At 44.5% G+C, this 22,571-nt stretch overlaps 1 protein-coding gene across 1 annotated transcript in view; it reads left to right on the top strand.

Annotated features, from left to right (window-relative positions):
• C2H11orf24 (chromosome 2 C11orf24 homolog) overlaps window positions 1-22,571 on the top strand; it is a 62,232-nt gene that overhangs the window by 8,836 nt on the left and 30,825 nt on the right. Inside the window, exons 2-3 of the mRNA XM_090032364.1 lie at window positions 2,109-2,289; window positions 4,496-4,542. The gene's annotated coding sequence lies outside the window, so the exon portion shown is untranslated. The remainder of the gene's footprint in view (window positions 1-2,108; window positions 2,290-4,495; window positions 4,543-22,571) is intronic.

The following is a 22,571-nucleotide window of genomic DNA, read 5'->3' as shown; positions in this document are numbered from 1 at the left end:
GTTAGCAGGGCCAGGGCCCAGAGATGTGGGCCAGAGGCCGAGGGGGCCAAGGAGCCCATAGTCCAGGAAGGCCGGGGGCCCATAGCCAGAGACGGTTGTTAGAAACAACAAAGAGAAAGACAGGAATGAGTATTGTCTGATAGTGTAAGGGGTGGTTGGAGATACGCAATGAGCCCTTAAGGCAATGAGCAGTAACATTGGTGCTCATGTAGAGATCTGACTTGGAAAGCCCTGGAACAGCCTGCCTTTTCTGAAAGCATCATTTCATGAAGGCTTGGCGGGCAAGAAGGGGAAATTGCCCAAAGAGATCCAGGTTGAAAAGTGCTGAGGGAGCTCCAGGGACATCACGGCCACCCTGGAGCCGTGTTACATCATCTGTGACTGTTTCTTTAGCTCCAAGAAGTTTGCTTTCCTGTCTATTAGGTGGTGTTGAAATGAGCAGGCAAACTGCTGCTTCACCTCTTATGTAACAGATAATAGATGAATATTTGTCAGCATTTCTGGATTTGCCTCAAAAATTGGGTCATAACAGTCTTTGCCCTAGAAATTAGGGAGTCTTTGGAGATAACAGACTGATCCTGTGCAGTTTATCAGTGCATACCTAGAACTCAATCTGAACTCTCATTTGGACACTGCGTTCTTTATTTCTTTTCAATCTTGTAAACAGTAAATATCTCCACTTCAGTGATGGCTGCAATTTGGGAATGGGAATGTGTGAAATGCTTTGAAACAAAAGGTATTATGTGAGTAAGATGCATGGGGTAGCACACAGTCTATCTACCCCTTTTTTTCATCTGTAAGACACCAAGTTCCAGGTCTACAACAAACACTGTCATCATCCCCACTGTCCTCTACAAATGTAAAACATGGGTGACCTACCATTGTCATCTCGAGCCTGGGGAAGTATCACCAATGATGCCTTCAGAAAATCCTCCTCCTACAATAGGAAGATTGCTGTGCAAACACCAGCATCCTTGCTGAAGCCAATGTTACCAGCATCAAATCTGTGATCCTTGGGCACCAGCTTTGCTGGATTGGACACTGTAGATGCCCAACTCTTGACTCCCAAATCAAGTGCTCTGTCCCAGCTTATTTTTGTGGTCTGAGATCTTGCAGTGGCCAGAGGAAATGCTATAAGGACACATTGAAGGCATACCTCAAAAAAACAAATGCTGACATCAAGAATTGAGAGGAACTGGTTGCTAACCAACTCTGGTGGTGCCTCAGTCTCAACCAAACAGCAGCCTACTTCCAGGTAAAATGTCGTGTCCTTGAAGTAAAGAAGACAGAGCAGAGGAAGGAACAGGAGAGAAATCCCAGCTTAAGGCCTGCTCTCCCCTGTGAAAAGACCTGCAACTTCTGTGGACAGATCTGTGGCTCAAGGTTTGGAATCATCAAGACGCATCAATGAGCCATGGTGGAGATCATCCTTAAATCGAGGGATTGCCACCAACGGCATCCATAACACTCAAGGTTGTACCTGTGTGTGCAGTTTGCTCCTTTGTAACTAAATAACGTATTTTCTCAAATACCAACCAACATATATATACTCAAGTAAGATGCTTTTATGGAGGAAGGTAGAATGAAAAAAATGTTTGTTTGTTTTTTTGCAGTGTTAGGGCTGCATGGAGGAGTGACATTTGCTCACTCACCCTCCTTGGCTTGCTTAACGTAAAGCTGACACCCTAGTTGCTGCTAAAGACTGGTCTTCATCAGTGGATCAAAATGTTGGAAAGAATTAAAATGCCTGCAGTGCTCTGCAATAGGACAAGAGATACCAGGAGTAGCTAAAAGGCAGTATTCTATTCCAGGCAGAAAATCAGCTTCCCCAATTATGACAGTCATGCCAATTTTGGGGGCTTGATTTTTGGGGAAAAAGGTACGTGTGGTATACAAGTAAATAGGCTACATAAAATATACCTTTCATATGGGGAATCTTAAATGCAATGTATGTTCATTGTGATATCAGAGATGCAGAGCACAGGTTCAGCCGGGTCAGTTTGTATTGCTTACCCTTGTATTTGGTACTGCTGGTTGTTGAAGTATTAAATCATACGTGACCATCACTTAAATTTCTCTTTATTTGGTTTTTGTTTGATTTTTGCAAGAACTCACAGACGGAAGTGGACCCAGGATTTTTCAAAGGGGGTGGAGGAACAGCCGCCAGCTCTGCAGGGGTAGCTGTATCCCTACTCCCAGCCTCCTTTCCCTTGCCCCCACCTCCAACCAGGACGAGCAGACCATGCCATGGGAGCAGCAGTCAGGGGCTTTTTAAAGCTCCCAAAGCAGGTAAGAATCCCCTCCCTTTCCCTTCCCATCACTTCTCCTCCCTTCCCCCCGTCCTACCTGCCACTAGCCCTGCAGTCCTGGAGCCAAGAGAAGCTCCAAAGCTGGTCCAGCAAGGATGCACAAGAGCTGGGTTCAGCCCAGGGCAGTGATTACAGGTGGCCTCATTCGCCTTCCCCACATCTTTACCTGAGTAGGTGGGGAATACCCAAGGGGAACCCACCCACCTCCACCACTGTTGCCACTGTCCTGTGCAGAGCCCAGCTAGAGCAGCTCTGGAGCTCCCTTTGCCCCCAGGGCAGTAGCAGGTATGGGAGGGGATTGAGTGGGGAGGGAGAAGTACCTTAGAGCAGCGGTTCCCAGGCTATGGTACAGGTACCACCAGTGGTACGCAGACAACCTGTCAGTGGTATGTGTTAACAGATTTATTATAATTACTTTATTTGCCAAAAATTTGCTGGTGGTACTTAAGGTTATATCATTTTAAATTAGTGGTGCGCAATCTGTCAGAGTTTAGGACCTGCTGCCTTATAGCATAGGAAGAGGGGATTTTTACCTTCTTCAGGGACTTGAAGTCCCCAGCTGCTGCTCCTGCCATGTGGTCAGAGAGGGGAATGCAGCCATGCCATTGTACCCCTCTGAATCTGCTCCTGCCCCTGTACATGCAACTAAAGTCTTTTTGCTTTTTTCTTTCCTGGATCATTTGGGGAGAGGAAAATGAATGATTTTACTCATGTTCACGGGTTCCTTTTTAGCTTGCTAAAGGCAGTTCATTAAGAGAGTTTGTTGAACAACTTATGCTGATTGTAAATGTCTTTGTATGTCCCCCCGTTTGTCCATCTGTGCTTGGGTCAAACTTTTTGGGGCAGGGCATACCTTTTCATTATATATGTGTGCATACTGCTTAGCCCAAAGGGATCCACAGTCTCTGAAAGGCAGTGGTGTTACGTAGAGCACCAGTGCACCCCCTGACCAACCATGTTTGCCGCTTAGGCGATTGGCAGGAGGAGGCAGGTGTGAGTGCCAGTGCACGCGTGCCCCCTCCCAGCACAAGCGCAGGCTGATCGTTGCTTCTGGGAGCGGCTGCGGCCACTTCTGGGAGCAAGCGCCGGCCAGTCGCTGTAGCCGCTCCCAGAAACAGTGATTGCAGCGATCAGCCGTGGCAGGTTTGGCTGCGAGGGATTCCCCCTGTCAGCAGGACTGGTCGCAGGGGGGAGGCACCTGACTCGGGCAGCATCAGGGCTGCAGCAGCAGCCTCCTGTCATCTGGTATGCAGACCCGGGGGCCCGCACCACAGGGTGGGCTGCAGGGCTGTTCCGCCACCCCATGGAACTCAGTCCGGTGGCAGGAAGTGGGCAGGGCCAGAGCTGTGCTCCACCTCCTGCCATGGGAGGAGTACAGAGCCACTTGAAGTGCAGCCTTGGCCCCTGCCTCCCACCACCTGGCTGCTTTGAAACTTGAAATGTTTAGAAACTTTCAAAATGTGTCACATGCCCTCATTTTGTTTCAAAGCTGTTTGGAAGTTTTTTGTTTTGTTTTGATTTTGCTGTTTTGAGCTCAAAACGCGTTGAAACAGCTTCGAAATGAAACAGGCCGCAAAATTTCGAATGGCTTTAGTTTGCGCTGTTTGTGTAGCAGCAGTGGTGGGGAGATAATGCTGCTCACATGACAGGGAGGCTGCCCACAGCAGAGGTCCCAGGGAACCCATGCAGCCCCCATTGAATGCAGCCTATGACATGTGCAGCAAGCAGCCCCCAGAGGCTCTGAAATTGTTCTAACAGGGTTAATGTTGGAGCGGTTTTGCTACATCTGTGTCTGTCCTAGCTTGTTCACATCTAATTGTTGGAACATGTTGCTCACCTCCGATCAGCAACTCCCCTTTGAAATGTTCCCCTTTTGAAACAGCTCCAAGTCTACATGTGTCCATACCCTAAGTCTCATTGATTTCAGCAGGAGTTAAAAATGTGTTCTTTGCTGAATCCTCACCTTAATCTTTCTTTTGCCTTGGTTTCCCTACATGGAAAATAACAGGTGTGAACCTTTATCCCATCCACACTTCAGTGAAATGCTTTGCTAGTTTCACAGGAAGGGCACTATAGATGCACAAAGTAGTATTTTTTTTTACAGCTAGTCTATACTTGCAGGGATTGACTCTTTTTAGCTGTAGCTATTCTCTGCCCTGGCTTATTTGCTTTGTTTTCTACCACAGGCCCAGTAACTCCTGCCAGCAAGAAAGCAGTTTTGAGTGCATGCCTGGTAAGTTTCCACCCTCAGGAGGATTTTTTTTCATTCCATCTGGATCTACTTGAAACTGATATGAAACGTCCAAGGGGAGAGAAAAATCCAATGCAAATCAGTGGAAACTGGGCACACAAATGAATGGGGATAAAATTCATACCTATTGAAGAATGAAGTGTAAATGCTTTGTAGGAATGTTACTGATTGTGAGCAAGTTGAAGAGAAGTCATTGAGGCCTGTGCATCAAATCTAGTAAGCCATTGGAATGAAGTCTACAACAAACATTTGAGTTGCATGCACTAAATCCCCTGACCTTTCAGCAGGCTTCACACCTTGATCTAGTTTTCTTTGTAAGCAAAAATATGTTGCTGTCTTTTTTTAGCAGTTTTATGTCTGTCTGTCTGTCTAGATGTCTGTCTATCTAGGTATCTAGATAGATATCTGTATCTCACAAGGAAAGTAAAAACTTTCCCTGGAATTTCATAAATGGCCTTAATGGTCCCCTTGCTGGTAGCATGCTTTCAGATCAAAGGAAGGCTTTCTTTCAGGTCAGGTATGGAACCAAATCTTAAGTGTTTTGGTTTCAATTCTTATCTCTGCCACAGACTCCCTGTATAGCCTCAGGCAAATCATCTAGTCTTCCTATAGCTCCATTCTCCCTTTGTAAACTGGTGCTGCTGATACCTCTGTTTTGTAGGGCAACAGCACCCTCCATATAATTTGTGGTGCCTTGTAGGAATGAGGAGATAAGTAGATAAATGTAAGCTGAAGTGTGGTCTTTCCTAGCCAGTCTCCTACCTCCGCTGCCCAGCCCTTTTGCAAAGAAGTAAGATCTGTAATATTGAGTGCCATTCAGTTCACAGAAGTTATGGATGGGTGTCTGAAGTTCAAAAAGTTTGAGAGCAACTGACTTAGACTATAACTTCCATGGGCAAGACTGTCTCTTGGTATGGGCTAGTCTATACTGCAAAGGCTTTTTGGTATAGCAAGTTGCACATTAAAACATAGTTTACACCAGCAACATTTTTTTTTTCTGGTGTAATTAAATTGCTTCTCTGTATGATACAAGTAAGGCTATGATTTTGGCACAGTAATTTTTAGTCAGTTTTACAACAGAGGTTTGTATGGGGGAGAACATGGGGGTGAGGAGAAGGGAGAAATACTCGAAGAATAGTTACCAAACATGCTTGCAGTATGCTTACAACAAAAAAATGAATACAGAGGCAGTTAATTATGTTAGTCTAAAGCCAGGTAGAAGGTAGGACAGCATGCCAACTTAGGGAGGCGATTCTCATCCAGGCTGCCATGGGGTGTCAGGCAATATTAACACTTACGTGTGCAGACACCTGGACATGATTCACAAGGCAAATGCAGACATTTCAAATAGGAATCTATTGTATCAAAGCCATTATACCCTGTTGTGGTCTTTCTGAGTTTTTGGCAACAGAAGAATTGCTCTTATTATTTTTCCGTTGTCAAAAAAACAAGTGAAAGTTATAAGCTAGCATTATCTGAGGGATGCCTTGAAGCTAAAAGGTTGAGAACCACTGCCTTGGAGACTAGGTTTAGCAACAAATGAACTTTAATAGGAAACAGCATACTTCGTTTGATGCCATAAATGCATCCATTCATAGCATTTGACAAAGTGGTTGTTGCCTATAAAGGTTCATGCCTGTATGAACTAGGTAATCTCTAAGGTGCTGCCCTGCCCTGCCTTCTGTTTAACGGCTAAATAACCTTATTGAGTGTGTTTCCTTACTACAGTGCGTTGCCTCACAGGCGTTATAGTATGGAGAGCTTATGTCCTCGTTCTTTCTCATGCGTCCAGATCCTTGGTTGAACTTTGTCTCCCATGAATCTGTGTTCTTTCTATCCTCTGATTGCTGGGCAAGGTACAGCATGAAACTCATAAGTCCTCCAAATTCATGGGTTTGCTGTGACCAAATCTTACCCTCAGACACAACCTATATCAGCAAAAGAATTCCCTTGCTAATGTAAATTGCATCTGTACACAGGGGTGTTGGAGGACGTAGTTTGTTGGTGTAGCTATGCTGAGTAAAAGGGGTGATTTTTCCCATCCCCATGCCCCCGTTACTTCTAGTTGGCATAGCTATAACAGCAAGTCTTTGAGGTATACTGCAAATATTCTCTTCTGTTTTTGTGGATGCGGTTTACAGTTGGGTGGCCTAATCACCAAGTCAGAAAAATGTAATGTGACTGGAGGAAAATGAAAATTTTCTTATTTACTCTACTATTAGTGAGGGGTTAATATTGATAGAGTGAGAAGGGAGTATAGAATGGGTTAGAAATGCTTTGTAAGAAAATAGAGTTCCCTGCCCTCCTCTGAAGAGGACATGTCTACATGCCATAACCCTTCATGGATGCTGGCCTCATTGTCAACATAAATAACATTAACATCAGTCTGAAGTTGTCTTTCAAGTTTGCATTTTTTTCCTGCACAGACCTACTGTATCTCAGTTTCTAGGGTTTTGTTTTTTGGGGTGTTTTTGGGGGCTTGGTTTTGTTTTGTTTTGTTTTTTTGGGGGGGTTCTTCTAAAACCCTCCAAATCCTAATTTATCCTAGATGAAGCCAGCAAGATCTACCTGTCATCATGCGTGAACAGTAGTTCCTTTGGCTATTAATGGAGGGTTCTGTTACCTGAGTTTAAGGAAGTTTAACATAGGAGTTGTCCCTTTCTCTGTAGGTTCCTAGAAGATGGACTTTATACATACAGATACTGAGTTTCACTTTTATTAGAGAAAAGTCTTTCTTACTAACGTGAACATGTTCAGAAACATTGCAGAAGGGTGTGCAATTTTCTGATAAACAGCAGGTTCCTTCCTCAAACATGTTTTGTAGTTGGTTCTCTCTCTTTTTACTTGTCTGATGCATGAAGTCTGCAAAATGGATTTCATCTTTTCATTGTGCTGATGGCAAAGGGTTAATGGTGTATAGCCTTCCTTGTACATCGCTCCATTTCAATGATGGCTGTAATACAACGGGTTATAATGTTGTCTGGGGGCTATACAGCACCTTTCCTCTTGAAAGCTCCTCCCAGTTCTTTATGCAGGTGTAAATAACTTCATGTTCAATAGATAAGCAACAGATTCTGGATCAGAAGTTTGTATGGTTTTGCTGGGCAAAGCTAGCCTTCTGGAACAAGCAATCTAAATGGATGTTGTAGCATTGCCCTACATTTTTACTTTCATGGAACCCAGTTCAGCGAAGCGTTTTGAGCTTAAGTACACGCTCAAGTCCTGTTTTGAATTGGAGCTCTAATATGGTCATAAATGGTTGTGATGAATGCTCTGTGGTGTTTACTACTTCTAGTTTGAGCATCAAAAGTCGCAGAGCAGTTCTCTGTTTCCTGCCTACAGTGGGTTGTATTGGGTTAACTGGTATCTGCAAGAGATTCTTCTTTTCAGACCCTAGCGTTTCAGAGAGGTTTCTGCAATTTTCAATTCTGCTTCCCTGCAGAGCAGTAGTGACTGAACTACTTTACAAAGAAAGCAAATTGGAAAATGTGGACATAAGCCTTTGAATTTACTGTGTTTGCAGAATGTTTGTAATGCCGGCTTGGTGGGATTTTTATGTTAGGAAAATCAACATCAAAAGTCTCTGCTGAAAATTTACCAATTACTGGGAGAGGGAGCATGTGTTTGTCTACCATTAATGTTAATGCATCAGTGGGGGGCTAGGCAGGCCTGTTCCTGTATGTTTGAAATGAGTTAATGATTTGTTTGCAGACTTGAGCTACAGAGTCCACGTGAAGGGAAACAAGTCTTTTTTTTCTGTAAATTTTCTCTCCTCTGGGATGCAATTAGTTGATATAAATGTTTCTTTTGATTAAAAGTATTTTGGATTGATCCAGTAGCTACTCTATAACAAGCTGTAGTTTTGCATATTGTTTATCTTTGACTGGTCTCTGTAATCTGAAACACGGGAGGTATGCAGCAAATGTCAACTCAGCTGTCTCTATACATTTTCCAGCTGTCATGAAGCTCTTCTGGAGATGCTTTGAGACATTTTAGGTCACAGCTTTGTGACATGATTAATCAATTCTTGAAGTATATTGCAAGGAGCTTCAATGAAAGAGAAGGAAATAAAGATCCAATGTGTTTTTCTCCCAAATGGAAACAAGGAGAAGGAGGAAACCCCTTGCAGTCTTTCAAAAAAATGATCCCCAGTTCATATTTTTGTGGGACTTTCTTTTAGGTTAGTTAACAGCTGATAATGACCACTAAAAAGACTCCAGAAGGAGCCAATGTACAGACTTAGAAGAAAAGAAACAGCGAATTGGAAAGCATCTTGAGCTAAAAAAGTCTTGTTTGAAATGGGCACAAGTTGATGACCTTTATATATGAGAGCTCTTGATGCACTGCATGCACCTAGAGCTTGCCTTAAGGAAAATGGCATCCTGGGCAAACTTGTATTTTGGTGTATTTCCCACCCTTCTGCCCCTCCAAGTCAACAGTGCTTTTGCAAGCAGGGGCATAGGGTGCAGTTTGGTGGGAGGCAGAATGGCATGGTGCACCAGGTGGGTGAGCAGGCAGGCAGGCATTGCTGCTGCTGTGTGGGAGAAAGGCAGGGGGACTGGAGCAGGTGCCACCCCACCTGCCTGGCTCAGTTCTTCCTGAGCAGAGGTGGGGAGCAAGCTAGGCCTGGGCACTGCTTCTCCCACCTGGGGCAGGGATAGGGGTTGGGGGAGACTGCTGTGAGCAGAGTGGGGTTTGTGTGTGTGGAGGTGTGTTGCCCCCCTGACCACAGCATCCTGCATAGTCACCGCATCCCCCACTCCTAAGGCTGGCTCTGTATGTGCCCACAAAAGCTCTCTCAGGAGAGACATGATGGTTTTCATTTTTTATACACATTTCTAAAGTGTCCATCATAGTGTCACCATCTATTATATAGGGAGTTTGGTCACAGTGCTCTCCTGACCACAGGCAGAAGGGCTTACCCTAGCCAAAAATGAGCTCTCCCATCATGAGAGGAGGCAACCTGTTTTTGTGCTCTGGCATTTAATGTGGTAGCTCATGAATCCTTTTTCTGGAGTGAGATGGCATCCACAGCCACAAACTAAAGGAAAGGTGCACTTTCAACATGGGAGGCTTGTTGAACAGAGCCACTTAAAAACAGTGTAGTAGGTACTCATTTAAGGTAGTGATCCTACATAAAATGGAATAAATGTAATTCCCATCCCCCCCTTGTCTTTTAAACCTGCCTATCGATTTGTTGGAACAAATAAGGAGGACCAAGTAACCCCCTTTGAATCTCAACACCTCCTGATCTAGAATGTTGATCCTCAGGTGCTACTGGGAGGTAAAGAATTACCTTCAAACCCCACTGGACAGAAGGAGAGCTGAGGTTACATGGGGAGCTTGGTGGAGCAGAAAATTGATCTTGTGTCATCCCTTCACCAGGTCCCACATTTTTGCCTTAGAGCTGGTTCCATGCTGCTGCTGCTTCTTTTCCTCTCCCTCTCATTCTGCTGGAAGCAGTGTTTTGAAGGGGTGGGGGGCTATGCACAGAAATTGGGGTGCATAGCATACTTGAACCTGGGGTACAAGCCCTTCTCACTATGCAGACATGGTAGGAGTCATTTAGTTGCACCTTAGCACCCTGTTAGGCTGCATATGCTGCTTTAAACATTTCTGACAACTGGTCAGAAACCTCTAGTCCTGACCAAGCATTGTTTAAATTTTAAACTTGTGTGAAATTAAATTGCCAGAGAAAGGAGGTGATAAAGAAGTGTGAACACACTATAGAAAAAAAGCAAAAACCTTCCAGCAGTCTCATATGGTCATTAGGCCAGTATTGCCTCCCACAGCTTATGCAAACTGGATGCGAACATTAAAAGCGCCTTATTACCATGATTTAACAAAAGTGCATGGCTTTACAGCACTTTAAATATGGGTACAGCACTTCAAGTTAACTTTTCTTAAATGAGGCATTAAGTTCGAAGCACTATTTTTTACAGCAGTTTAGCAACCTACTGTGCTTTAAGTAACTTGGGTATGCTGGTCAAATATCTGGCAATTCTGCCAGTAGCACATGGGCTTTGGGAGCTTAATTTGCTACCACCAGAGGTAGCCTGGGAGCCCTAGCAAAGCCTGCAAAAAGCTGGTAACCCATCCTGCTCCCACCAGCTGACTGAGACAGCAGTGACTGGGCCATACAGGACTGGGGGTGGGGGGGAAGGGACACAGGACATGTGCACAGACATGCATACACCTGGGACCCTGCATTGCCAGGGACCAGAAGTTTGGTGCCTGGCCTCATGGCAAACATGGTGGTTGCTCCCAGTGATGGAGGACACACACTGCAGCTGGAATAGGCAGGCAGATACACAGCCTCTGGTTCCCAGTGTGTCCCTCTGAGACCCTGCCCCCTTACCCCCCACTCCACCAAACACTGTACTTCTGTCATGTTTAAAAGTGCTGTTAACTTTATAGTTCTATAAAAAGTGCTGTAAGTTACAGTACTGAAAAAATGCACACAGAGCACTTCTGTACGCACCCTGAGCTGGTAAGTACTTCATGCAAGTGCTTTTCTTTAACCTGTGTTGCTGGTTCCATTGGCCACAATGGATTTATGCACATATGTGAACTTAACCGCCTTCCATAAATGCTTGTAGGTTTGGGACCCAAAACAGAAATGCCCCTGTTCGCTCATGATAGTGTTGAAGAAGCCATGTGGGCTTGGAAATAGATGACAATATTCTGCAGGAGCAAAATGAGTACAGTAAGCTACAGTGGCAATTCCTCCTAGACTCTTAAAAGTGACAGGGTCTGTTTAAGGCACCGGCAGCCAGACTCCATTTCCCAGCAGCCACGCTGTGATAGGGCAGGGCTGGGGTTTCCATGGAGACTGGCCCCCAGCAGGGCATGCGGCAGGGTGGGGAGCTGTTCCTGGGCTAGGCTAGGATCTTGCAGTCTAGACAAACAAGGAAAAGAAACAAATGCAAGTACATGATCTTGTTAAGCTTTGGGAATCTTACATCATCTGGATTTGGGACCCATGTGCACCTGAAGTCACGACCATGAAGTCAGTGAAGTTACATCTACAGTGATTTTGCCCCTAGATTTAAAATACATGCTGTAAAATGTTGACTCGATAACAAAGATAAATGTGTAAATTTAATAAGGTGCAGTAAAAACCATCCAGTAAGTAGGCAGCTACCATAAGAAGGAAGAGGTTATCCTATGTTGATGACATGTCCATTAAAAGGAAGTCTGGTGTGAATGAGAATATGCAACTAAAATTATACATATTAGTTACCTGCAGGTCATGAAACTGAATCAGCATACACTTGGTACCATAGCCTACAGATAATTTTAATGGGCCTACACATTTGTTTTCTAGCGGAGAAATATTTCTAAATGATCTTAACCTCAGAAATTTCCAGGCTGATACATTTTAGATTCTGTAACTAATATCAATTACAGCGGTGCTTTAAGTGGGGAATATCTGTGTAACTTCAATTTAAAACTAAAAATTTTTCTTCTGTATTATTGTCCTAGTAAAATATCATCTGGTACTTGTACCTAGTACATTTGCCACCTTCCCATCTTTGCCTGTTTATATGGCTTCTGTAACAGGGGGGCTCCGGGCCCCCCCCCCCATCTCCACCAGGCCCACCCACCTGTTCTTGGGCTAACCACCCACCTTCTCGCCTGCCATACCTTGGTCTTGATTAATTAAATAGATGTAATTAGGCAAGAGGCTGCCCATTTTCTGCCCTGCTGCTAGGGGGCACTATCTGCAGCTCCATTCTTCCCCTACATCACAGCCCAAGCCTTGTGGATGACATCATGATGTTCTTATATGCGCCAGTCCCCCACGATGGGGCCCTGAATCCTACTGTAGGACCCCACCTGGGTTCCTCCTTTCAGGTGGACTCTGTTGCCATCATACCAAGCCATATATTGCCTGCCATCGCTCCCCTTTGGATGTGGTCCCCTCACTGGGATCTTCAGCTCACACTAGCCCAAGCCCACCTCGAGGCCAGTTGGGACCCCAGGCCCCTGGCTCTTGGGTGTCCCTCTCAGAAGGGCAAGGAGGCCCACCAACCCTCCTGGTCCTGGCCTCCGCCTGGGCCAGTCAGGGGAGGCTCTGACAGCCCCTGATGTATGACCCATACTCTTATCCCATGTCCCCCTCTACAGAGGTAGGGAGCTGGGGTACCTCAGGGGACTCGCTCCCCCCCCAGGGCAGCAGGTCATGGTGCTACAACTAGTAGCATTTTTGACCCATACTCTGCCTCCCAACGGTGGAGGACTTATTGGGGTCAGGGCTCGGTTCTTGCCTCCCTCTCGCTGTGGTTCCACAGTGCTGGCCCCCCTCTCAGCTGGGGCTCAGATATTATATTTGACCAAAACTCTGCCTCCTAGCATCTTACTGGGGTCAGGACTCAGCTCTCTCACCCTCTGGCTGAGCCCCCCTCACACTGGAGGCTCCACACACTGCCCCCCTCATACTGGGGGGCTCCACACTGCTCATAACACTCCCTTTACTCAGGGTCTCAGGGCTTCCCTCCACAGGTGGGCTCAGGTGGCCATAGCCAGGCCTGGCCCCAACTCGCCTCCTCAGGGTCTCAAACCCCCACAACTACCTCCAGTGTACTGCAGTCTACCCCAAGGTGAGGGCTAGGGGTTAAGGCACCCCAACCCACCTTTCACTGGGGTGATCACTGGCCTGGCATTTCCTGGGGGCTCCCGCACCACTGGGGGCCCCACCAGGCCATGCACTCCCAGCAGGGTGTAGTTTCTGGTTCTACCCAGGACTAGGAGCCTCCTACCATCCCATACAGTTTCTCCCTTACCTCCAGTTGAAACTTGACAGTCCTCAGGTCAAACAGTGTTTTTGCCTTTCCTCCAGCAACCAAACTGCCTTGTTTATATAGCAGCCCTGAGTTTAAAATGGCTGCCCTCATTAGGTACCTGGAGGCTGCCAGCTCCAGGGCCTTAAAGTGGTAGGCACACATAGTACCCTGCCACAGCTTCAAAAGAGAATGCTGTAACTAGTCTTATTTTGCAACCCTTGAAGGGTTGGGGAATCTAGGCTTCAAGTCTGGACCTGAGGATAGCAGGGATTTCCCCTGATTGGCAGCAAAACAAGCTATGCTTTAGGGCAGCGCTGTCAAACGTAAACCCCATGGGTCAGACACTCGCTTCATTGCTGGTCGTGGAGCTGGTTCCAACCCCAGGGTCTGAATCTGACTGGGGGGGAGGGTGGGGGTGTGTGAATGAACATGATGCCCCTTCTGTAGGGGTTTGCCAACCACAGTTTGGATTAGAGGAGTTGCTCTGGCAAACTGAATAATTGCTATGCTTTGTAGTACCCCCCGGGTGTGAAAGCTGCATTACAGTCTTAAGGAGGCTGCAGGTTGTTTGAGAGAGAGAGGCTGGAAGGAACCCTTGGATCCAGCACAGCTGTTCTATGGGAGGGAATAGTGTGTAGATAGGAAAATCTCCATGGATAATTTGGTACTTCTGCTTTGCAGGAAGTGTTGGCCCCAGGGAGGACACCTGGAAGCTGTGACTAAAGCATGAGGCAGAGTAGGGTGCCTGTGCACAGTCTGGTGGTTCACATCTTTTTTTAAATTGTTGTTTAAGTTCCATAAAGGTGAATACAGGAGGAAGGAAAAAGAATGTGAATTTGCAGTGCATGTACAAATCAAAGTCTTAGGCCAAATGAGCAACAGATAGTTTTAAGTGGTGACAAATTGCCTGCTGTTGTCGAGGCTGTTCTTTGGGAAAGAAGAGCTTTCCATTTTAGCATGTCTGTGCCAGAGGATTTGGTGAGCAGCATTCTAGAGCTAATTCCTTTTCAGCTGGTTGTCATAATAAATAACATGGTGTGAACATTGATCCTCGCTGCAGGGCACTCCTTCTACTCCATGCTCTGCTCCAGTATGTTTACATGATAATGCAGTGCAAAGGGTCAAAGCTCAGAGTTCTTGTAAATGGACTGGGGTCCTCAAGAGATCCCCAGGATTAAGAAGGAAGGGGAGAAACTAACCTAGACCTCTAAGAGTTGCTTCCTAAAGCACATGCAGCATGCGTTCAGAGTCAGCTTAGTTTTTCAGTGAAGGGCTCTTCTCTGAATGTTAATTATCTGCCTGTGAAGCCTGGTCTACATGGTACTTGTCAGTTTAAAAAAGCTGAGCTGAATTCACTTTTTAAAGTGGTTAATAAAACTGCATGGAACCCCTGCATGGACACAGCTAATGCATTTTCAGTAATTTGACCATATGCATAAAAACAGCAGTGTCAAATGATGATAAACTCTGTCAGGAAATATACCAACAAGAAACTATAATGTGTTGCAAAATAATACCTCTCTAAAAGATAAGGTTTTAATGGATTCATAAGAAAATGAGAAGGCAGAAAGTATTAGTTGCTAGGAAAGTGTGATAGTGAGATTACAGGGATAAGCAGGTAAGGTCTAGGGATCGGCATTTCATTCTCTTCTGCATGAAAAGTGTAACTATTATATAGTGTATTGGGTAATGTGCCAACTACTGTAAGAGTGAGTCATAACTTCACAGGCACTGCTGTGAATATGGAGCCTGGAAAAACAGAGGTCTTGCCACGCACACATCTGAAAACAGGTTTGGCGTGATTTGCCAACTCTCAGCCGAAGAACCCATTTCAAATTTCCAGTAGCTGTTCTTTTGCCAGCATGGTCTGATTGCTTGGTTAGTGTTCAGCATAGTGTTGACTCTGTGACTTGTACAAATATAAGTCTAGGTAATAACAAGGGTGAGGGCGCTAGAGAAGTTGAGACTTACTATCTAGGTTCCAGTGGAGGTGAGACCTAGGAGTTCATTAGATCCCTGACTTTTGTTTAAATGAACTTAAAGCTGCTGGACTGTCAACTTTAAAGGCTGAGCAACTCTAGTTAAAAAGCAGAGTAGGTACAGCCTAGCATTAACTGCAGGCTTCCTCCAAGCCTCTTTGTGAATGCATGCTATACTGTAAGGCTGCGAGGAAATTTGACTTTCTGTGTCCATTCAGTCTTGGGCCTTTTTGCTGTGGCTGTTTGCATGGATGTTGCTGAGTAGATAGTGTGAGGTGCCGTGCTAGCAGCTTGATGTAGATCACAGCAATTATTCACGAAGACCTCTAATAGCCACTGAACAGGGACCTTTGCTGGGGTAGGTTGTGACATAAAAGAGGGAGAGAGCTACCAAAGGCAGAGTCATGCAGTCTCCTAAAATGTGTTTCTGGAGTTTCCTCTGATAAACTTGTCAGGGAATGTTAATTATTTTCCAAAAGAGGACTTTTATGAGGCAAATAAAACTCATAGCTGTTGAGTATCTTAGTCACGTTACATTTTATAATATCCTGAAAGGGTGGTGGCTTGTAACTTAATCAGCTGCTCATTGGGGAAGAAAGCCCACAGTATGTAGTTTACTGAGAGCAAGTGTGCTGTGTGGGACTCTCCTACACAGCTCTGAGAATCCTAGTCTTATAAAGGCAGAAAAGAATTACAGCTCCCAAGAAGAATGCATTGTATGCAAAAGCTTGTCTAAGTCCATTCCAATCATGCCGTTGGTCCAGTAGAAGATATTGCCCACAAAAATCTGAGATTTTATTGCCTTTTAGCTTGGTTTTAACCTTTTTCATCTTTTCTGATACCATGTGTATAGAGACTACAGCTCCAGAATGGACATTGGGTGGTAGGTGATGCTTGTTGGATTAGAAGTTCACAGAACACATTAGTCGATGTATAACTTTAATTACCTCAGTTATGCTCCATATACATTTATTCCAGCAGACGTTTTCCTGCCTCTGGACAGTGCACTCTTATGACCCTAAAGAGCAAAATGTCTGGGTTTTTTTGTTTTTGTTTTTTTTTAAGTAGGTCATTTATCAAAGGAGGCTAGAGCTGAAACATTAAAATTCTGTTTTCTGTGTTAAGGATTTTCCTGATGGATACTGATTGCAATCAGATTTTCCATTTGTTCATTCCTGTGGAGTTGTTATTTTTGTTTAAATGAAATCCCAAAGAAGTGATTCTTTGTTATTCGTTGCCCCAGAGAGAGCGTCTGTGTTGGAGCTCATCACCACACCAAGCTCTAAACAGAGTTTGGACCTATCTTGGCAGTGATCGCGTGTCTCATACTTGCTGATGTGACTTACGCTCTTCACCTTAACTAGGCACTGACTGCCAAACGCTGCCATCTTATAGGCAAGACAAATAGCCTGGCAGTTGTCAAGTAGTCTCAAGTGTTTGAGGGACAAAACTTTGTTATGGATGGGGTTGGATTTTTGGTTTTTATTTTAGTTGTTATCAACTTCTTCCTCTTTTCCCACTCATAGGGGGTTTCCAGGTAGAAGAGGGGGTATCAGTATTTGAACCACATTCGTACTCCGTAACATGAGTGTGCTAAAACACTGACAAGAGTCAGGCTTGATCTCAGTTTTCAAGTACATCATCTTTCAGGCTTTTTGGTTGCAAGAAAAGCTGTGGAAGCGTAGAATGATTTGACAAGGTTCAAAACACAATTGTGATCTGTCCTAAAGACCATAGGGTACGATCACTTAATTGTATCTCTTCCCCATATGTGGCTTGTGTAACCTGTGTCTGCAGATCTGCAGATTGTTGAGAGGGGCTAAACCAGTGGCAGCTAAAAAGGAGATTGGGGAAATGGCAGCCATATTCACTGCATCACCACCCACTTCCAAAACCCCTCCTTACTGGGAATAATGTTTTATATAAAGCTCTTGTGCTCAGACCTTGGCACAAGCACTTGAGATCCTTTCTGCTGCAACAGGAATATGTGTGTAGGTGTACAAATACATTCCATGTTATTTTCATATGTTTATGTAGAGGATGATGTCTTGCTCATCCTCTCATGGTTCTCTAAGCCAGCCCCATCCAGTACCCATGACAGTGTACATGCAGAAGTCAGGTCAGGAGCCTGTGCTTTTGTGGGGTAGAGGGACGAGGGAACAAGATACCATTGGTAAGTCCAGCTCTGTGTGAGGGAGATCCCTCACTGCTCCTCAGCCTTTCCCTTCCAAGTCTACAGTACGGTTCTTGCAGTTCAAGTGCCTTCTCTGTATGATGGTGGAATCTATTAAACCAGTTATTGTGGTCAGGTTCTCCCTCCCCCCCATGATCTGTCCCCTGGGGGTAGAGTGCGGCACAAAATATATTCCGATGCGGTTGAAGGAGGATAAAACATTCAAAGCTTATGAAACTCTGAACTCCATTCTGTCAGCTTTGGTGTGGGTAAAAAACAAAACAAAACAGGAAAGCACAGAGGGTGCCTTTACACAAGTGCAGAAGCTGCTCTGATGTGCTGTAATTACAGTGTCAGAGCAGACTCGATTAATCAAGTCTGCTGGAGCATGGTAATTACCATGCTCCAACCAGCCTCCGCATCTCGTGTACCCCCATCCCCGCACTTCAAAATGGCAGCAGGGACACTTTACCTAAAGCTTGTTCAACAAACTTCAGATAAAGCAACCTGCCACCGTTTTGAAGTGTGGGGTTGCTCTGATGCATGAGATGCTCTAGACGCTTTAATTGGAGCGGCTCTGCGAGTCGTTCTAATTTAAAGCATTCTCCCCCATACCTGGAGCACATGTATAGATGCCCAGAGTCAGTAAGTGGCTTTGCAGAAAGATCCTTGTAGCCATGGTCAGTTGGTCGTTCTGCCTAGTGTATGTGGTAGACACAGATTCACAGAAGTTTAGTGTTGGAAATCAGGCTCACTTGCATCATGGTAGCCAGAAGACTGGTTGAGAAGAGATGAGAATATGCAGCCTTTCAACTCCAGATCTTTTGTCTGAATCTAGCCCTGATATGGAGTGACCCTGGTAGTTTCCTTTCAGCAGCTATTCCGTTTCCTGGTGAGCTGATATTCATGCCACGTGAGCTGTTCCTGGTAATTGTGCCATCCTGATTGGCAGCTTCAGTAGAGCCTAGTCATTGAACAGGCAGAAAGTGGACCCTTGTCTGTCTTCTAGAGATGGTCCTTCTAAGTCAGGGGTGGCCAACCTAAGGCTCCAGAGCTACATGTGGCTCTTCAGAAGTGGGAGACGCATATTAACTTCTGGAGAGCTACATGTGGCTCCAGAGCTGCAGATTGGCCACCCCTATTCTAGGTGAAGAAAGCTTTCCATATTCCTGTCAGTCAGTAACTTAATTTGAAAACAAAGGACTTGTCTATAGTCACAGTTAATTTTGTCCAGTTGAAGGTGTAATTTCCAATTTAAGGTCTGTAGCCCCTTAAATTGATTTGAACTGGCTTATTTTGGTTTAGCTGAAGTCTGTTAGGATCTGCCCTGAGCTGAACATAAATTAAAAGTAATTGTGTCCATCTTGGGGTTGCATGGAATTGATGTAGACTTGCATACAGACAAATGACTGGTAAAGGTCTTCATGTTCTTTTGTTTTGTGCAGTCAGTGACACCCCTGAATGAAAAGGAGAACAGTTTACAGGTATTTTGCTGTGGTGTGAATGACAGCATAAGTAGCAAAGCAGTAGTGAATTAGGCTCAAATAATTTGTTTTGATTTCCAGAGCTTTCAGCAAAGCATCTTTAATGAGACCCAGGCTCACTTTAAGAAGGGCAGGAGGGGGGCTGGTTAAAATAAGAAAGGCAAGCGGGGGAGCTAAGAATGAATAAGAAATGGGTTAACTTAAAACTAGTTTAGGTTGTACCAGCATCTCTGATGCAATTAACACAGTATGTATGGGTAGGAGAAGCCGTTTCTTTGATCCAAAGAACCTACAGCTGGTGATGTCAGCAGGGTTATACAGCTGCTGTCACATACAGTTCTCCTTTTTGTAAAGAAAAATGCACCTGCTAAGTTTCTTGTTCTGTGATTTCCATGTCTCACAAGCTGTTACAAAACAAAAGGCAGGGAAGCATCTGGCCAGCAGCCTTCACTTGCCATTGCTATAAAGCTTTCAGAAGCTGTGGGAAATCTTTGGTTTGTGCCAGTGTTTATGGTGAAAAATCCTCTAATTTAACATTAAATTGCAAAAGGTTAGAATGTCTTTTGACTATGCCTTAGGCAATAGGCCTTGCATGCGGGAGTTACCCCTTTTTCACCTGGATGCCTTACCAAAACCTCTGGCTGTTGCAGGTTGTTGAAGTTAGCCAAATTTTAGCCAGGTATTTTCCATGCAATATAGTTTCTCTACAAGAAGGCTTCTCACAAATATCTTAATTGAAAAATTGCAGTTAAATGTGCCAAGTTCAACAAGGCTTAACGCAACCTGTAACAGCAGGAAATAGCTGATTGTCAGAAGTGTTTTATGTTAAAATCCCATGGGGAGGGGAAAGGTCAGAACTTGAGACAGTTGAGTCTTATTTGCTCCTACAGTAGCATATAGTTAACTGGGCCTTTGGGCTAGAAGCCTTTCTTGTAGAAAAGTCTCCTGACTCCAGACATAGTTGTTTTTAGTTGGTAGGTACTTGGACACAAGAACATATTGTATGTGTATGCTGTGTATTTCTATAGAAGTCCTGTTTTTAGCTTGGGGTCCTATCTCTTGGAAAATGAGGTCTCCATGCAATAGTGCTGCCCCTGGTTCTATAGAAGCTTGTAGAGGGCCAAAACATGAGCTGTAATAGATTTCTCCCAACCATCCCTCGCCACCATACTAGCTTTGTGCCTTCAGAGTTCATTCGGAGGCTATAGGAGTCCCATGCCTTGAGGAACATCATTTAAAGTTCTGTTTAATTTTGAAATCCGGAGTGTGAAAAGCCCTGCATAAGGTCTCCCGTTCCTACACCATGACAGCACATTTGCAAACTTGCTAGCGCCTTTCAGTTCTGATTAAACTGGGAAGGCAGCAGCTCAGCTCTATTGCACATTTTTATTCCTTGGAGGTATGTGTGGTGACAGATTTATTGTCCAATCCTGACTTTATGCTGTTAGCTTTTGGCAGTTCATTTTTCTTTATATTAAACTGGATTGTTTCAAATATTCCAAAACAAGCCACATTTTCATAAATGAAACAGCTGCCTGGTCATTTTTCATGGGAAAACATTCTGAAGGAGAAGCATTTGTACCACGTGAACTTCCAGGAAATGGTGCTGAACGAAGCAGGGAGGGTGGGGTTGGAGAACACAATTTTTAATATCCAAGTTTTGAACTGTATTTCATTGAAGGCAAAGTTTGATCTGTGCAGTGCCTTACAAATACAAGCACTGGCCATCCACAGTAGTGGGTCTAGTAACCAGTAACCCATAACATTAAAAATGATGCATCTGTTAAAGGTGCAAAAGGGAGAAGTTACATGCAACTTCCTCTTTCTCCCTGTCCTTCTTTATCTGTCGAAAAAGTGAGCTTAGCTTTGCAGTTTGCCTTCAGAGCTACTACACTAATGGTTCCCAACCTTTTTAGACTCAATGCACCCCTCAGTATATTCAGGGCATCCCTCAGAAAATGGCAGCTCTTAGTTTTCACTATTTTTTGACTATAGAAAAATAATAGAGCAGTTTTTCCATTGCTAAGAACGCAGAAAAACCACAACAGGTCAAAATATTTTTGATACCAAGGATTCCTATTTGAAATCTCTGGGTTTATCTTGTGAAGCATGTTTGTACACCAAGGGTGCTAACATTGCATGGCACCCTTTAAAGGATTTGCTGTGGCGCCCTGGTTGAGAATCACTAGGTTGGATAGTAACACTGTGTCAGCACATCCTGAGTCTGGTAATAATGTTATCCTTGTGGGCATACTACTTGCCTTGCTGTGGATGGCAAGAATGTCCTTAGAATTTGTATGTAACAGGTTTGGCAAAAAACCCATGAGACCGAATCTCCTCTTCAGACCTGGCCTAATTTATGACACTATTTACTCCTTCATGAAAAAAAATCACATCACTTCTATCCTACTTGCTTGGTTCACATCACTGTTACATCTGACCCTTTCATTGTCTCTTAACGTATCTGTCCTCCCAGTAGCCCCTTGATATAAGGTAGGGTAAGTGTCCTTTTAGTGCAGATAGGGAGCTGAGGCACAGAATGACTGACTTGTATTACAGAGCAGGTTTAGGATGGTTGGAAGAGAATTGAACTCTGGCCTTCCTAGTTCCAGGCTGGCACCCACCCTAGTCAGTAGACCATCCTTCCTTGTCAGTGTCTGAGTGCAAATGGGCAAAGATCAGTTGACCGGCCTGTTGGAAATCCAGGGTTAGAAATGGCAGATACGCTCCAAGTCAGGATTGAGCCATATGATTTAAGAGATTGTGATTAGTTCAAAGTATACCTGTTATACAAGGAAAGGCTTTAAATTCTCCTTGAGGAGGGAAGGTTTTTTTCAAGCAAAGAATTGCTTCTTTTTTTTTCCTTTTGAGGTTACACACTGGTGGTTCTGTATAGGCAGAGACAGTGCTCCACACAGTGTAATATGTCACTGTTAGCACAGGGATCTGAAATGCCTTATACTCGCACAACGGTTTCTTCTCTGTTCAGGCAAATACTGAGGTGATCACAGTTTTTTTTTGCAGAGCATGTGAGACCAAAGCTTGGAGTTTTCCCATGAGCCTCCTGGTTTTGCTTTTATTTCTGCTTGTTATGCAACTTGAAGGCCTGGTTATTATTTTTGGCCACTCACAAGTAGGGGAAGAGGATGGGGCTTGAAGAATTGCTGACTTCAGCTGCTGCTAACGTTTCCATTTTTTGAAGAGCCTTGGTCCAACACCAAACCTTTGGAAAGTGCAATAGTAGAAGCAGCCACCTTTGTGCGATGTTTTACTTATTTGTATTCTGATTTGTCTGTGTGGCAATAGCAATGCCCACCCAAGAGGCCCAGACATGAATGCTGATGTCACAGTGGGGCCCAAAGTGCTGAACAAATCTGCATCTTAGTAACAGTTGGCACGTTTTGGCATTCTTCCTTTGAGGATCACATTTTCTGGCTGGTTCTCTGTAGCACATAAATATTATTACTAATATTACAGTTAGCTTTAATGTAGCCAGCCTGTTGCAGTCAAACAGTTAGGAAACTCAGATGTTCCACCATAGGCAGAGACCACATTGCAAACTTGAATAGTTGTTTCACATATGGGGAAA

The sequence above is a fragment of the Crocodylus siamensis genome, chromosome 2 (genome assembly GCF_052110815.1).
Source record: "Crocodylus siamensis isolate JL-2025a chromosome 2, ASM5211081v1, whole genome shotgun sequence".
Classification (NCBI taxonomy): domain Eukaryota; kingdom Metazoa; phylum Chordata; order Crocodylia; family Crocodylidae; genus Crocodylus; species Crocodylus siamensis.
The sequence above is the reverse complement of the archived record's forward strand: the minus strand, read 5'-3'. Positions and strand labels throughout refer to the sequence as shown.